Below are 12,751 nucleotides of genomic sequence, written 5' to 3' on the forward strand. Positions count from 1 at the left end.
CGAGGCGCCCCGCGATGCGGGGAGTAAAGAGCCAGCCCCTCTCGCCCCCTGGCTCTTAGGACCCCCATCGCAGGGGCGGCGCCCCCGCGATGCGGGGAGTAAGAGCCAGCCCCTCTCGCCCCCTGGCTCTTAGGACCCCCATCGCAGGGGGGCGAGGCGCCCCGCGATGCGGGGAGTAAAGAGCCAGCCCCTCTCGCCCCCCTGGCTCTTAGGACCCCCATCGCAGGGGGCGGCGCCCCCCGCGATGCGGGGAGTAAAGAGCCAGCCCCTCTCGCCCCCCTGGCTCTTAGGACCCCCATCGCAGGGGGCGAGGCGCCCCCCGCGATGCGGGGAGTAAAGAGCCAGCCCCTCTCGCCCCCTGGCTCTTAGGACCCCCATCGCAGGGGGCGAGGCGCCCCGCGATGCGGGGAGTAAAGAGCCAGCCCCTCTCGCCCCCCTGGCTCTTAGGACCCCCATCGCAGGGGGGCGAGGCGCCCCCGCGATGCGGGGAGTAAAGAGCCAGCCCCTCTCGCCCCCCTGGCTCTTAGGACCCCCATCGCAGGGGCGAGCGCCCCGCGATGCGGGGAGTAAAGAGCCAGCCCCTCTCGCCCCCCTGGCTCTTAGGACCCCCATCGCAGGGGGCGAGGCGCCCCCGCGATGCGGGGAGTAAAGAGCCAGCCCCTCTCGCCCCCTGGCTCTTAGGACCCCCATCGCAGGGGGGCGAGCGCCCCCGCGATGCGGGGAGTAAAGAGCCAGCCCCTCTCGCCCCCCTGGCTCTTAGGACCCCCATCGCAGGGGGGCGAGGCGCCCCCGCGATGCGGGGAGTAAAGAGCCAGCCCCTCTCGCCCCCCTGGCTCTTAGGACCCCCATCGCAGGGGGGCGGCGCCCCGCGATGCGGGGAGTAAAGAGCCAGCCCCTCTCGCCCCCCTGGCTCTTAGGACCCCCATCGCAGGGGGGCGAGGCGCCCCCGCGATGCGGGGAGTAAAGAGCCAGCCCCTCTCGCCCCCCTGGCTCTTAGGACCCCCATCGCAGGGGGCGAGGCGCCCCGCGATGCGGGGAGTAAAGAGCCAGCCCCTCTCGCCCCCCTGGCTCTTAGGACCCCCATCGCAGGGGGGCGGGCGCCCCCCGCGATGCGGGGAGTAAAGAGCCAGCCCCTCTCGCCCCCTGGCTCTTAGGACCCCCATCGCAGGGGGCGAGGCGCCCCGCGATGCGGGGAGTAAAGAGCCAGCCCCTCTCGCCCCCCTGGCTCTTAGGACCCCCATCGCAGGGGGCGGCGCCCCGCGATGCGGGGAGTAAAGAGCCAGCCCCTCTCGCCCCCTGGCTCTTAGGACCCCCATCGCAGGGGGCGGGCGCCCCCGCGATGCGGGGAGTAAAGAGCCAGCCCTCTCGCCCCCCTGGCTCTTAGGACCCCCATCGCAGGGGGCGCGCCCCCCGCGATGCGGGGAGTAAAGAGCCAGCCCCTCTCGCCCCCTGGCTCTTAGGACCCCCATCGCAGGGGGCGGCGCCCGCGATGCGGGGAGTAAAGAGCCAGCCCCTCTCGCCCCCTGGCTCTTAGGACCCCCATCGCAGGGGGGCGAGGCGCCCCCGCGATGCGGGGAGTAAAGAGCCAGCCCCTCTCGCCCCCCTGGCTCTTAGGACCCCCATCGCAGGGGGGCGAGGCGCCCCCCGCGATGCGGGGAGTAAAGAGCCAGCCCCTCTCGCCCCCTGGCTCTTAGGACCCCCATCGCAGGGGGGCGAGGCGCCCCCGCGATGCGGGGAGTAAAGAGCCAGCCCCTCTCGCCCCCCTGGCTCTTAGGACCCCCATCGCAGGGGGCGGCGCCCCCCGCGATGCGGGGAGTAAAGAGCCAGCCCCTCTCGCCCCCTGGCTCTTAGGACCCCCATCGCAGGGGGGCGGCGCCCCCCGCGATGCGGGGAGTAAAGAGCCAGCCCCTCTCGCCCCCCTGGCTCTTAGGACCCCCATCGCAGGGGGGCGAGGCGCCCCCGCGATGCGGGGAGTAAAGAGCCAGCCCCTCTCGCCCCCCTGGCTCTTAGGACCCCCATCGCAGGGGGCGAGGCGCCCCCGCGATGCGGGGAGTAAAGAGCCAGCCCCTCTCGCCCCCTGGCTCTTAGGACCCCCATCGCAGGGGGGCGGCGCCCCCGCGATGCGGGGAGTAAAGAGCCAGCCCCTCTCGCCCCCCTGGCTCTTAGGACCCCCATCGCAGGGGGGCGAGGCGCCCCCCGCGATGCGGGGAGTAAAGAGCCAGCCCCTCTCGCCCCCCTGGCTCTTAGGACCCCCATCGCAGGGGGGCGAGGCGCCCCCCGCGATGCGGGGAGTAAAGAGCCAGCCCCTCTCGCCCCCCTGGCTCTTAGGACCCCCATCGCAGGGGGCGAGGCGCCCCCCGCGATGCGGGGAGTAAAGAGCCAGCCCCTCTCGCCCCCCTGGCTCTTAGGACCCCCATCGCAGGGGGCGAGGCGCCCCGCGATGCGGGGAGTAAAGAGCCAGCCCCTCTCGCCCCCCTGGCTCTTAGGACCCCCATCGCAGGGGGCGAGGCGCCCCCCGCGATGCGGGGAGTAAAGAGCCAGCCCCTCTCGCCCCCCTGGCTCTTAGGACCCCCATCGCAGGGGGGCGAGGCGCCCCCCGCGATGCGGGGAGTAAAGAGCCAGCCCCTCTCGCCCCCCTGGCTCTTAGGACCCCCATCGCAGGGCGGCGCCCCCGCGATGCGGGGAGTAAAGAGCCAGCCCCTCTCGCCCCCCTGGCTCTTAGGACCCCCATCGCAGGGGGGCGGGCGCCCCGCGATGCGGGGAGTAAAGAGCCAGCCCCTCTCGCCCCCTGGCTCTTAGGACCCCCATCGCAGGGGGGCGGCGCCCCCCGCGATGCGGGGAGTAAAGAGCCAGCCCCTCTCGCCCCCCTGGCTCTTAGGACCCCCATCGCAGGGGGGCGAGGCGCCCCCGCGATGCGGGAGTAAAGAGCCAGCCCCTCTCGCCCCCTGGCTCTTAGGACCCCCATCGCAGGGGGCGAGGCGCCCCCCGCGATGCGGGGAGTAAAGAGCCAGCCCCTCTCGCCCCCTGGCTCTTAGGACCCCCATCGCAGGGGGGCGAGGCGCCCCCGCGATGCGGGGAGTAAAGAGCCAGCCCCTCTCGCCCCCTGGCTCTTAGGACCCCCATCGCAGGGGGGCGAGGCGCCCCCCGCGATGCGGGGAGTAAAGAGCCAGCCCCTCTCGCCCCCCTGGCTCTTAGGACCCCCATCGCAGGGGGGCGAGGCGCCCCGCGATGCGGGGAGTAAAGAGCCAGCCCCTCTCGCCCCCCTGGCTCTTAGGACCCCCATCGCAGGGGGGCGAGGCGCCCCCCGCGATGCGGGGAGTAAAGAGCCAGCCCCTCTCGCCCCCCTGGCTCTTAGGACCCCCATCGCAGGGGGCGAGGCGCCCCCCGCGATGCGGGGAGTAAAGAGCCAGCCCCTCTCGCCCCCCTGGCTCTTAGGACCCCCATCGCAGGGGGGCGAGGCGCCCCCCGCGATGCGGGGAGTAAAGAGCCAGCCCCTCTCGCCCCCTGGCTCTTAGGACCCCCATCGCAGGGGGCGAGGGCCCCCGCGATGCGGGGAGTAAAGAGCCAGCCCCTCTCGCCCCCTGGCTCTTAGGACCCCCATCGCAGGGGGGCGAGGCGCCCCCGCGATGCGGGGAGTAAAGAGCCAGCCCCTCTCGCCCCCCTGGCTTAGGACCCCCATCGCAGGGGGGGCGGCGCCCCCGCGATGCGGGGAGTAAAGAGCCAGCCCCTCTCGCCCCCCTGGCTCTTAGGACCCCCATCGCAGGGGGCGAGGCGCCCCCGCGATGCGGGGAGTAAAGAGCCAGCCCCTCTCGCCCCCTGGCTCTTAGGACCCCCATCGCAGGGGGCGAGGCGCCCCCGCGATGCGGGGAGTAAAGAGCCAGCCCCTCTCGCCCCCTGGCTCTTAGGACCCCCATCGCAGGGGGGCGAGGCGCCCCCGCGATGCGGGGAGTAAAGAGCCAGCCCCTCTCGCCCCCCTGGCTCTTAGGACCCCCATCGCAGGGGGGCGAGGCGCCCCCCGCGATGCGGGGAGTAAAGAGCCAGCCCCTCTCGCCCCCCTGGCTCTTAGGACCCCCATCGCAGGGGGGCGAGGCGCCCCCCGCGATGCGGGGAGTAAAGAGCCAGCCCCTCTCGCCCCCTGGCTCTTAGGACCCCCATCGCAGGGGGGCGAGGCGCCCCCCGCGATGCGGGGAGTAAAGAGCCAGCCCCTCTCGCCCCCCTGGCTCTTAGGACCCCCATCGCAGGGGGGCGAGGCGCCCCCCGCGATGCGGGGAGTAAAGAGCCAGCCCCTCTCGCCCCCCTGGCTCTTAGGACCCCCATCGCAGGGGGGCGAGGCGCCCCCCGCGATGCGGGGAGTAAAGAGCCAGCCCCTCTCGCCCCCCTGGCTCTTAGGACCCCCATCGCAGGGGGGCGAGGCGCCCCCCGCGATGCGGGGAGTAAAGAGCCAGCCCCTCTCGCCCCCCTGGCTCTTAGGACCCCCATCGCAGGGGGGCGAGGCGCCCCCCGCGATGCGGGGAGTAAAGAGCCAGCCCCTCTCGCCCCCCTGGCTCTTAGGACCCCCATCGCAGGGGGGCGAGGCGCCCCCCGCGATGCGGGGAGTAAAGAGCCAGCCCCTCTCGCCCCCCTGGCTCTTAGGACCCCCATCGCAGGGGGGCGAGGCGCCCCCCGCGATGCGGGGAGTAAAGAGCCAGCCCCTCTCGCCCCCTGGCTCTTAGGACCCCCATCGCAGGGGGGCGAGGCGCCCCCCGCGATGCGGGGAGTAAAGAGCCAGCCCCTCTCGCCCCCCTGGCTCTTAGGACCCCCATCGCAGGGGGGCGAGGCGCCCCCCGCGATGCGGGGAGTAAAGAGCCAGCCCCTCTCGCCCCCCTGGCTCTTAGGACCCCCATCGCAGGGGGGCGAGGCGCCCCCCGCGATGCGGGGAGTAAAGAGCCAGCCCCTCTCGCCCCCCTGGCTCTTAGGACCCCCATCGCAGGGGGGCGAGGCGCCCCCCGCGATGCGGGGAGTAAAGAGCCAGCCCCTCTCGCCCCCCTGGCTCTTAGGACCCCCATCGCAGGGGGGCGAGGCGCCCCCCGCGATGCGGGGAGTAAAGAGCCAGCCCTCTCGCCCCCCTGGCTCTTAGGACCCCCATCGCAGGGGCGAGGCGCCCCCCGCGATGCGGGGAGTAAAGAGCCAGCCCCTCTCGCCCCCCTGGCTCTTAGGACCCCCATCGCAGGGGGGCGAGGCGCCCCCCGCGATGCGGGGAGTAAAGAGCCAGCCCCTCTCGCCCCCCTGGCTCTTAGGACCCCCATCGCAGGGGGGCGAGGCGCCCCCCGCGATGCGGGGAGTAAAGAGCCAGCCCCTCTCGCCCCCCTGGCTCTTAGGACCCCCATCGCAGGGGGGCGAGGCGCCCCCCGCGATGCGGGGAGTAAAGAGCCAGCCCCTCTCGCCCCCCTGGCTCTTAGGACCCCCATCGCAGGGGGCGAGGCGCCCCCCGCGATGCGGGGAGTAAAGAGCCAGCCCCTCTCGCCCCCCTGGCTCTTAGGACCCCCATCGCAGGGGGGCGAGGCGCCCCCCGCGATGCGGGGAGTAAAGAGCCAGCCCCTCTCGCCCCCCTGGCTCTTAGGACCCCCATCGCAGGGGGGCGAGGCGCCCCCCGCGATGCGGGGAGTAAAGAGCCAGCCCCTCTCGCCCCCCTGGCTCTTAGGACCCCCATCGCAGGGGGGCGAGGCGCCCCCCGCGATGCGGGGAGTAAAGAGCCAGCCCCTCTCGCCCCCCTGGCTCTTAGGACCCCCATCGCAGGGGGGCGAGGCGCCCCCCGCGATGCGGGGAGTAAAGAGCCAGCCCCTCTCGCCCCCCTGGCTCTTAGGACCCCCATCGCAGGGGGGCGAGGCGCCCCCCGCGATGCGGGGAGTAAAGAGCCAGCCCCTCTCGCCCCCCTGGCTCTTAGGACCCCCATCGCAGGGGGGCGAGGCGCCCCCCGCGATGCGGGGAGTAAAGAGCCAGCCCCTCTCGCCCCCCTGGCTCTTAGGACCCCCATCGCAGGGGGGCGAGGCGCCCCCCGCGATGCGGGGAGTAAAGAGCCAGCCCCTCTCGCCCCCCTGGCTCTTAGGACCCCCATCGCAGGGGGGCGAGGCGCCCCCCGCGATGCGGGGAGTAAAGAGCCAGCCCCTCTCGCCCCCCTGGCTCTTAGGACCCCCATCGCAGGGGGGCGAGGCGCCCCCCGCGATGCGGGGAGTAAAGAGCCAGCCCCTCTCGCCCCCCTGGCTCTTAGGACCCCCATCGCAGGGGGGCGAGGCGCCCCCCGCGATGCGGGGAGTAAAGAGCCAGCCCCTCTCGCCCCCCTGGCTCTTAGGACCCCCATCGCAGGGGGGCGAGGCGCCCCCCGCGATGCGGGGAGTAAAGAGCCAGCCCCTCTCGCCCCCCTGGCTCTTAGGACCCCCATCGCAGGGGGGCGAGGCGCCCCCCGCGATGCGGGGAGTAAAGAGCCAGCCCCTCTCGCCCCCCTGGCTCTTAGGACCCCCATCGCAGGGGGGCGAGGCGCCCCCCGCGATGCGGGGAGTAAAGAGCCAGCCCCTCTCGCCCCCCTGGCTCTTAGGACCCCCATCGCAGGGGGGCGAGGCGCCCCCCGCGATGCGGGGAGTAAAGAGCCAGCCCCTCTCGCCCCCCTGGCTCTTAGGACCCCCATCGCAGGGGGGCGAGGCGCCCCCCGCGATGCGGGGAGTAAAGAGCCAGCCCCTCTCGCCCCCCTGGCTCTTAGGACCCCCATCGCAGGGGGGCGAGGCGCCCCCCGCGATGCGGGGAGTAAAGAGCCAGCCCCTCTCGCCCCCCTGGCTCTTAGGACCCCCATCGCAGGGGGGCGAGGCGCCCCCCGCGATGCGGGGAGTAAAGAGCCAGCCCCTCTCGCCCCCCTGGCTCTTAGGACCCCCATCGCAGGGGGGCGAGGCGCCCCCCGCGATGCGGGGAGTAAAGAGCCAGCCCCTCTCGCCCCCCTGGCTCTTAGGACCCCCATCGCAGGGGGGCGAGGCGCCCCCCGCGATGCGGGGAGTAAAGAGCCAGCCCCTCTCGCCCCCCTGGCTCTTAGGACCCCCATCGCAGGGGGGCGAGGCGCCCCCCGCGATGCGGGGAGTAAAGAGCCAGCCCCTCTCGCCCCCCTGGCTCTTAGGACCCCCATCGCAGGGGGGCGAGGCGCCCCCCGCGATGCGGGGAGTAAAGAGCCAGCCCCTCTCGCCCCCCTGGCTCTTAGGACCCCCATCGCAGGGGGGCGAGGCGCCCCCCGCGATGCGGGGAGTAAAGAGCCAGCCCCTCTCGCCCCCCTGGCTCTTAGGACCCCCATCGCAGGGGGGCGAGGCGCCCCCCGCGATGCGGGGAGTAAAGAGCCAGCCCCTCTCGCCCCCCTGGCTCTTAGGACCCCCATCGCAGGGGGGCGAGGCGCCCCCCGCGATGCGGGGAGTAAAGAGCCAGCCCCTCTCGCCCCCCTGGCTCTTAGGACCCCCATCGCAGGGGGGCGAGGCGCCCCCCGCGATGCGGGGAGTAAAGAGCCAGCCCCTCTCGCCCCCCTGGCTCTTAGGACCCCCATCGCAGGGGGGCGAGGCGCCCCCCGCGATGCGGGGAGTAAAGAGCCAGCCCCTCTCGCCCCCCTGGCTCTTAGGACCCCCATCGCAGGGGGGCGAGGCGCCCCCCGCGATGCGGGGAGTAAAGAGCCAGCCCCTCTCGCCCCCCTGGCTCTTAGGACCCCCATCGCAGGGGGGCGAGGCGCCCCCCGCGATGCGGGGAGTAAAGAGCCAGCCCCTCTCGCCCCCCTGGCTCTTAGGACCCCCATCGCAGGGGGGCGAGGCGCCCCCCGCGATGCGGGGAGTAAAGAGCCAGCCCCTCTCGCCCCCCTGGCTCTTAGGACCCCCATCGCAGGGGGGCGAGGCGCCCCCGCGATGCGGGGAGTAAAGAGCCAGCCCCTCTCGCCCCCCTGGCTCTTAGGACCCCCATCGCAGGGGGGCGAGGCGCCCCCCGCGATGCGGGGAGTAAAGAGCCAGCCCCTCTCGCCCCCCTGGCTCTTAGGACCCCCATCGCAGGGGGGCGAGGCGCCCCCCGCGATGCGGGGAGTAAAGAGCCAGCCCCTCTCGCCCCCCTGGCTCTTAGGACCCCCATCGCAGGGGGGCGAGGCGCCCCCCGCGATGCGGGGAGTAAAGAGCCAGCCCCTCTCGCCCCCCTGGCTCTTAGGACCCCCATCGCAGGGGGGCGAGGCGCCCCCCGCGATGCGGGGAGTAAAGAGCCAGCCCCTCTCGCCCCCCTGGCTCTTAGGACCCCCATCGCAGGGGGGCGAGGCGCCCCCCGCGATGCGGGGAGTAAAGAGCCAGCCCCTCTCGCCCCCCTGGCTCTTAGGACCCCCATCGCAGGGGGGCGAGGCGCCCCCCGCGATGCGGGGAGTAAAGAGCCAGCCCCTCTCGCCCCCCTGGCTCTTAGGACCCCCATCGCAGGGGGGCGAGGCGCCCCCCGCGATGCGGGGAGTAAAGAGCCAGCCCCTCTCGCCCCCCTGGCTCTTAGGACCCCCATCGCAGGGGGGCGAGGCGCCCCCCGCGATGCGGGGAGTAAAGAGCCAGCCCCTCTCGCCCCCCTGGCTCTTAGGACCCCCATCGCAGGGGGGCGAGGCGCCCCCCGCGATGCGGGGAGTAAAGAGCCAGCCCCTCTCGCCCCCCTGGCTCTTAGGACCCCCATCGCAGGGGGGCGAGGCGCCCCCCGCGATGCGGGGAGTAAAGAGCCAGCCCCTCTCGCCCCCCTGGCTCTTAGGACCCCCATCGCAGGGGGGCGAGGCGCCCCCCGCGATGCGGGGAGTAAAGAGCCAGCCCCTCTCGCCCCCCTGGCTCTTAGGACCCCCATCGCAGGGGGGCGAGGCGCCCCCCGCGATGCGGGGAGTAAAGAGCCAGCCCCTCTCGCCCCCCTGGCTCTTAGGACCCCCATCGCAGGGGGGCGAGGCGCCCCCCGCGATGCGGGGAGTAAAGAGCCAGCCCCTCTCGCCCCCCTGGCTCTTAGGACCCCCATCGCAGGGGGGCGAGGCGCCCCCCGCGATGCGGGGAGTAAAGAGCCAGCCCCTCTCGCCCCCCTGGCTCTTAGGACCCCCATCGCAGGGGGGCGAGGCGCCCCCCGCGATGCGGGGAGTAAAGAGCCAGCCCCTCTCGCCCCCCTGGCTCTTAGGACCCCCATCGCAGGGGGGCGAGGCGCCCCCCGCGATGCGGGGAGTAAAGAGCCAGCCCCTCTCGCCCCCCTGGCTCTTAGGACCCCCATCGCAGGGGGGCGAGGCGCCCCCCGCGATGCGGGGAGTAAAGAGCCAGCCCCTCTCGCCCCCCTGGCTCTTAGGACCCCCATCGCAGGGGGGCGAGGCGCCCCCCGCGATGCGGGGAGTAAAGAGCCAGCCCCTCTCGCCCCCCTGGCTCTTAGGACCCCCATCGCAGGGGGGCGAGGCGCCCCCCGCGATGCGGGGAGTAAAGAGCCAGCCCCTCTCGCCCCCCTGGCTCTTAGGACCCCCATCGCAGGGGGGCGAGGCGCCCCCCGCGATGCGGGGAGTAAAGAGCCAGCCCCTCTCGCCCCCCTGGCTCTTAGGACCCCCATCGCAGGGGGGCGAGGCGCCCCCCGCGATGCGGGGAGTAAAGAGCCAGCCCCTCTCGCCCCCCTGGCTCTTAGGACCCCCATCGCAGGGGGGCGAGGCGCCCCCCGCGATGCGGGGAGTAAAGAGCCAGCCCCTCTCGCCCCCCTGGCTCTTAGGACCCCCATCGCAGGGGGGCGAGGCGCCCCCCGCGATGCGGGGAGTAAAGAGCCAGCCCCTCTCGCCCCCCTGGCTCTTAGGACCCCCATCGCAGGGGGGCGAGGCGCCCCCCGCGATGCGGGGAGTAAAGAGCCAGCCCCTCTCGCCCCCCTGGCTCTTAGGACCCCCATCGCAGGGGGGCGAGGCGCCCCCCGCGATGCGGGGAGTAAAGAGCCAGCCCCTCTCGCCCCCCTGGCTCTTAGGACCCCCATCGCAGGGGGGCGAGGCGCCCCCCGCGATGCGGGGAGTAAAGAGCCAGCCCCTCTCGCCCCCCTGGCTCTTAGGACCCCCATCGCAGGGGGGCGAGGCGCCCCCCGCGATGCGGGGAGTAAAGAGCCAGCCCCTCTCGCCCCCCTGGCTCTTAGGACCCCCATCGCAGGGGGGCGAGGCGCCCCCCGCGATGCGGGGAGTAAAGAGCCAGCCCCTCTCGCCCCCCTGGCTCTTAGGATCCGCGGTGGACTCACTGCCTGTTTATCTTATTGTGGTTAATATCATCTCCCCCTCTGCAGATTATGAGCTGTTTCACAGACCTATGTACACCCTCGGTGTACAGAAGTTGTACACCCGTCTGTTTTGGGAGTCATATCATCCTCTTCCTCCCTGAATATTAGGAACAGTATCACAGGGGTGTTTCTACTCCCTGGAATATCGGGTGTCATGTTCTCGTCTCCCACGTTGCAGTTAGAATCAGTGTCATCGACGGCGTGTCCAACTTCTGTGATATTGCAAGTAATATTATCCTCTTCCCTCCGGGATTATGGGAACAATATCCTTGGGGGTTTCCACTTTCTGACACGTATGTGGTCAAGTCAATCCCTCCGCCTTGGAATATTTTTAAGGACCATCTCACACGGGGGTGTACAATTCCTGCGATGTTGGTTGTAATGGCATTGTCTTCTTCCGTGAATCCTAGGAGCAAAATCATCGGGTGGATGCACGCCCAGTGCTATATTGGGAGTAACATTATAGTCCACCCCCTGGAGATTATATTCCGATCAATATCACCGGCCCTGTGTACACCTACTGCGATATTGAACTTAATATCATGCTCTCTCCCTCCCTGGACATTGGGAGCAATATCGCAGGTGGGTGTACACCCACTGAGGTATTAGGGCGTAATATTAGTATGAATTATTCCTCACTTATTATTATCATGAATATGAATGACTGATATTAATATTTATATTAAGAAATAATTGCTAATAAAAATTTTCAGAATATTAATATTAATATTAATTATTAGGATCTAATATTACTGTTTTCTAATGAATAAGTCATTATCAGTTATTAATATCAGGCGTCATTAATCATTAATATTAATTATGTATTGTTATCATTAGTATAACTATTTAACATTAGTAATTATCGCTATTGATTTCAAAAATTATATTATGGGTTATTAATATTGATAATTATTAGTGTCAATTAATAACTGAGATTATTAATTGCGGTAAGTCGCCTTGCACCATTGCACCCCTCCCTCGGCAGCTCGTTTATGACCCTAAATGGGGACACAAATGCCCCTGAGAGAGCAGCGGTAGACTGGGATAGATAAGGATGGTCACTTGGTGGAGAGGCGTGTTTTTCGGTACCAGCTCTTCACCTGAGTCGACCTTCTCAACTGGAGAAACAATACACCGCCCTATACCGAAAAGCCACAAGCTCTAATTGATTTGCTCCAACCTGTTATCCACACCCACAACCCCACCTGGGCTGATTGGCACCAGTTGCTCATGTTCCTCTTTAACAGCGAAGAAAAGCGGAGAGTCCTCCAAGCAGCAACTAAGTGGCTACAGGAACATGCAACCAGCTGATTATCAAAACCCCCAACAGTATGGAAGGACCCAGTTGCCAGGAACCGACCCCCAGTTGGACCCACATGAAAGAGAGGATATGCAAAGGATAAACCGAGACCGGGAAGCTCTCCTGGAAGGATTAATGAGGGGAGCTCAGAAGGCCACAAACGTTAACAAGCTCTCTGAGGTTATTCAGGGAAAAGAAGAAATTCCAGCACAATTGTACGAGAGAGAATTGTGGGAGGCCTATTGTATGTATACTCCCTTTGATCCCGATAGCCCTGAAAATCAGCCCGTGATTCCCATGGTTTTAGGCCGTCAAAGAGCAGAAGACAGGAGAAGAAAACTGTGGAAACAGGCTGGGCTTGCGGGGATGAATCCATCCCAATTACTAGAAATAGCTAGCCAGGTGTTTGTAAACAGGGATGCAGTAAGCCGTAAGGAAAACGTCAAAGAGAATGGAGGTCAGGCCCGGCGATACGCCGACCTGTTTGTCAGCTGCAGCAATCAGAGGGGACCCCCAAAGAGGCAAGGGAAGGGGGGCCCTGGGAAAGAAACTCAGCTTGGCTGTCAGAGTTTGCAGCGTATCCAGTGTGCTGATTGTAAAGAAATAGGACAGTGGAAGAACAAATGCCCTGAGCTCAAAAGAAAACAAGGTGACTCAGAGCAGGAGGCCCCGGACAAGGAGGAGGGGGCCCTGTGCAACCTGGCAGAAGGCTTCTTAGACTGAGGGAGACCGGGTTCAAGCGTCCCCATTGAGCCTCTGGTCAGAATGACAGTCGGGGGTGGAGACATTGACTTTCTTGTAGATAGCGGTGCTGAACCTTCGCTAGTAACCGCCCCGGTCGCCCCCTTATCCAAGAAGACTACTGACGTCATCGGAGCCATGGGGGTTTCAGCAAAGCAAGCTTTCTGCTTGCCTCGGACTTGTAGTGTAGGAGGACATAAAGTCATCCATCAGTTTTGGTACATGCCTGACTGTACCTTGATCTTTTCGGGAAGCGACTTGCTCAGCAAGCTGAGAGCCATTATCTCTCTGACAGAGCACGGCTCTTCGCTGCTAATGTTACCCGGAACGGGAGTTACTATGACCCTTATTGTCCCCCGAGATGAGGAATGGAGACTTTTCTTAACTGAGCCAGGCCAAGAGAGAAGACCAGCTCTGGCTAAGCGGTGGCCAAGGGTG

Source organism: Pan paniscus, chromosome 7 (genome assembly GCF_029289425.2).
Source record: "Pan paniscus chromosome 7, NHGRI_mPanPan1-v2.0_pri, whole genome shotgun sequence".
NCBI classification, from domain to species: Eukaryota; Metazoa; Chordata; class Mammalia; order Primates; family Hominidae; genus Pan; species Pan paniscus.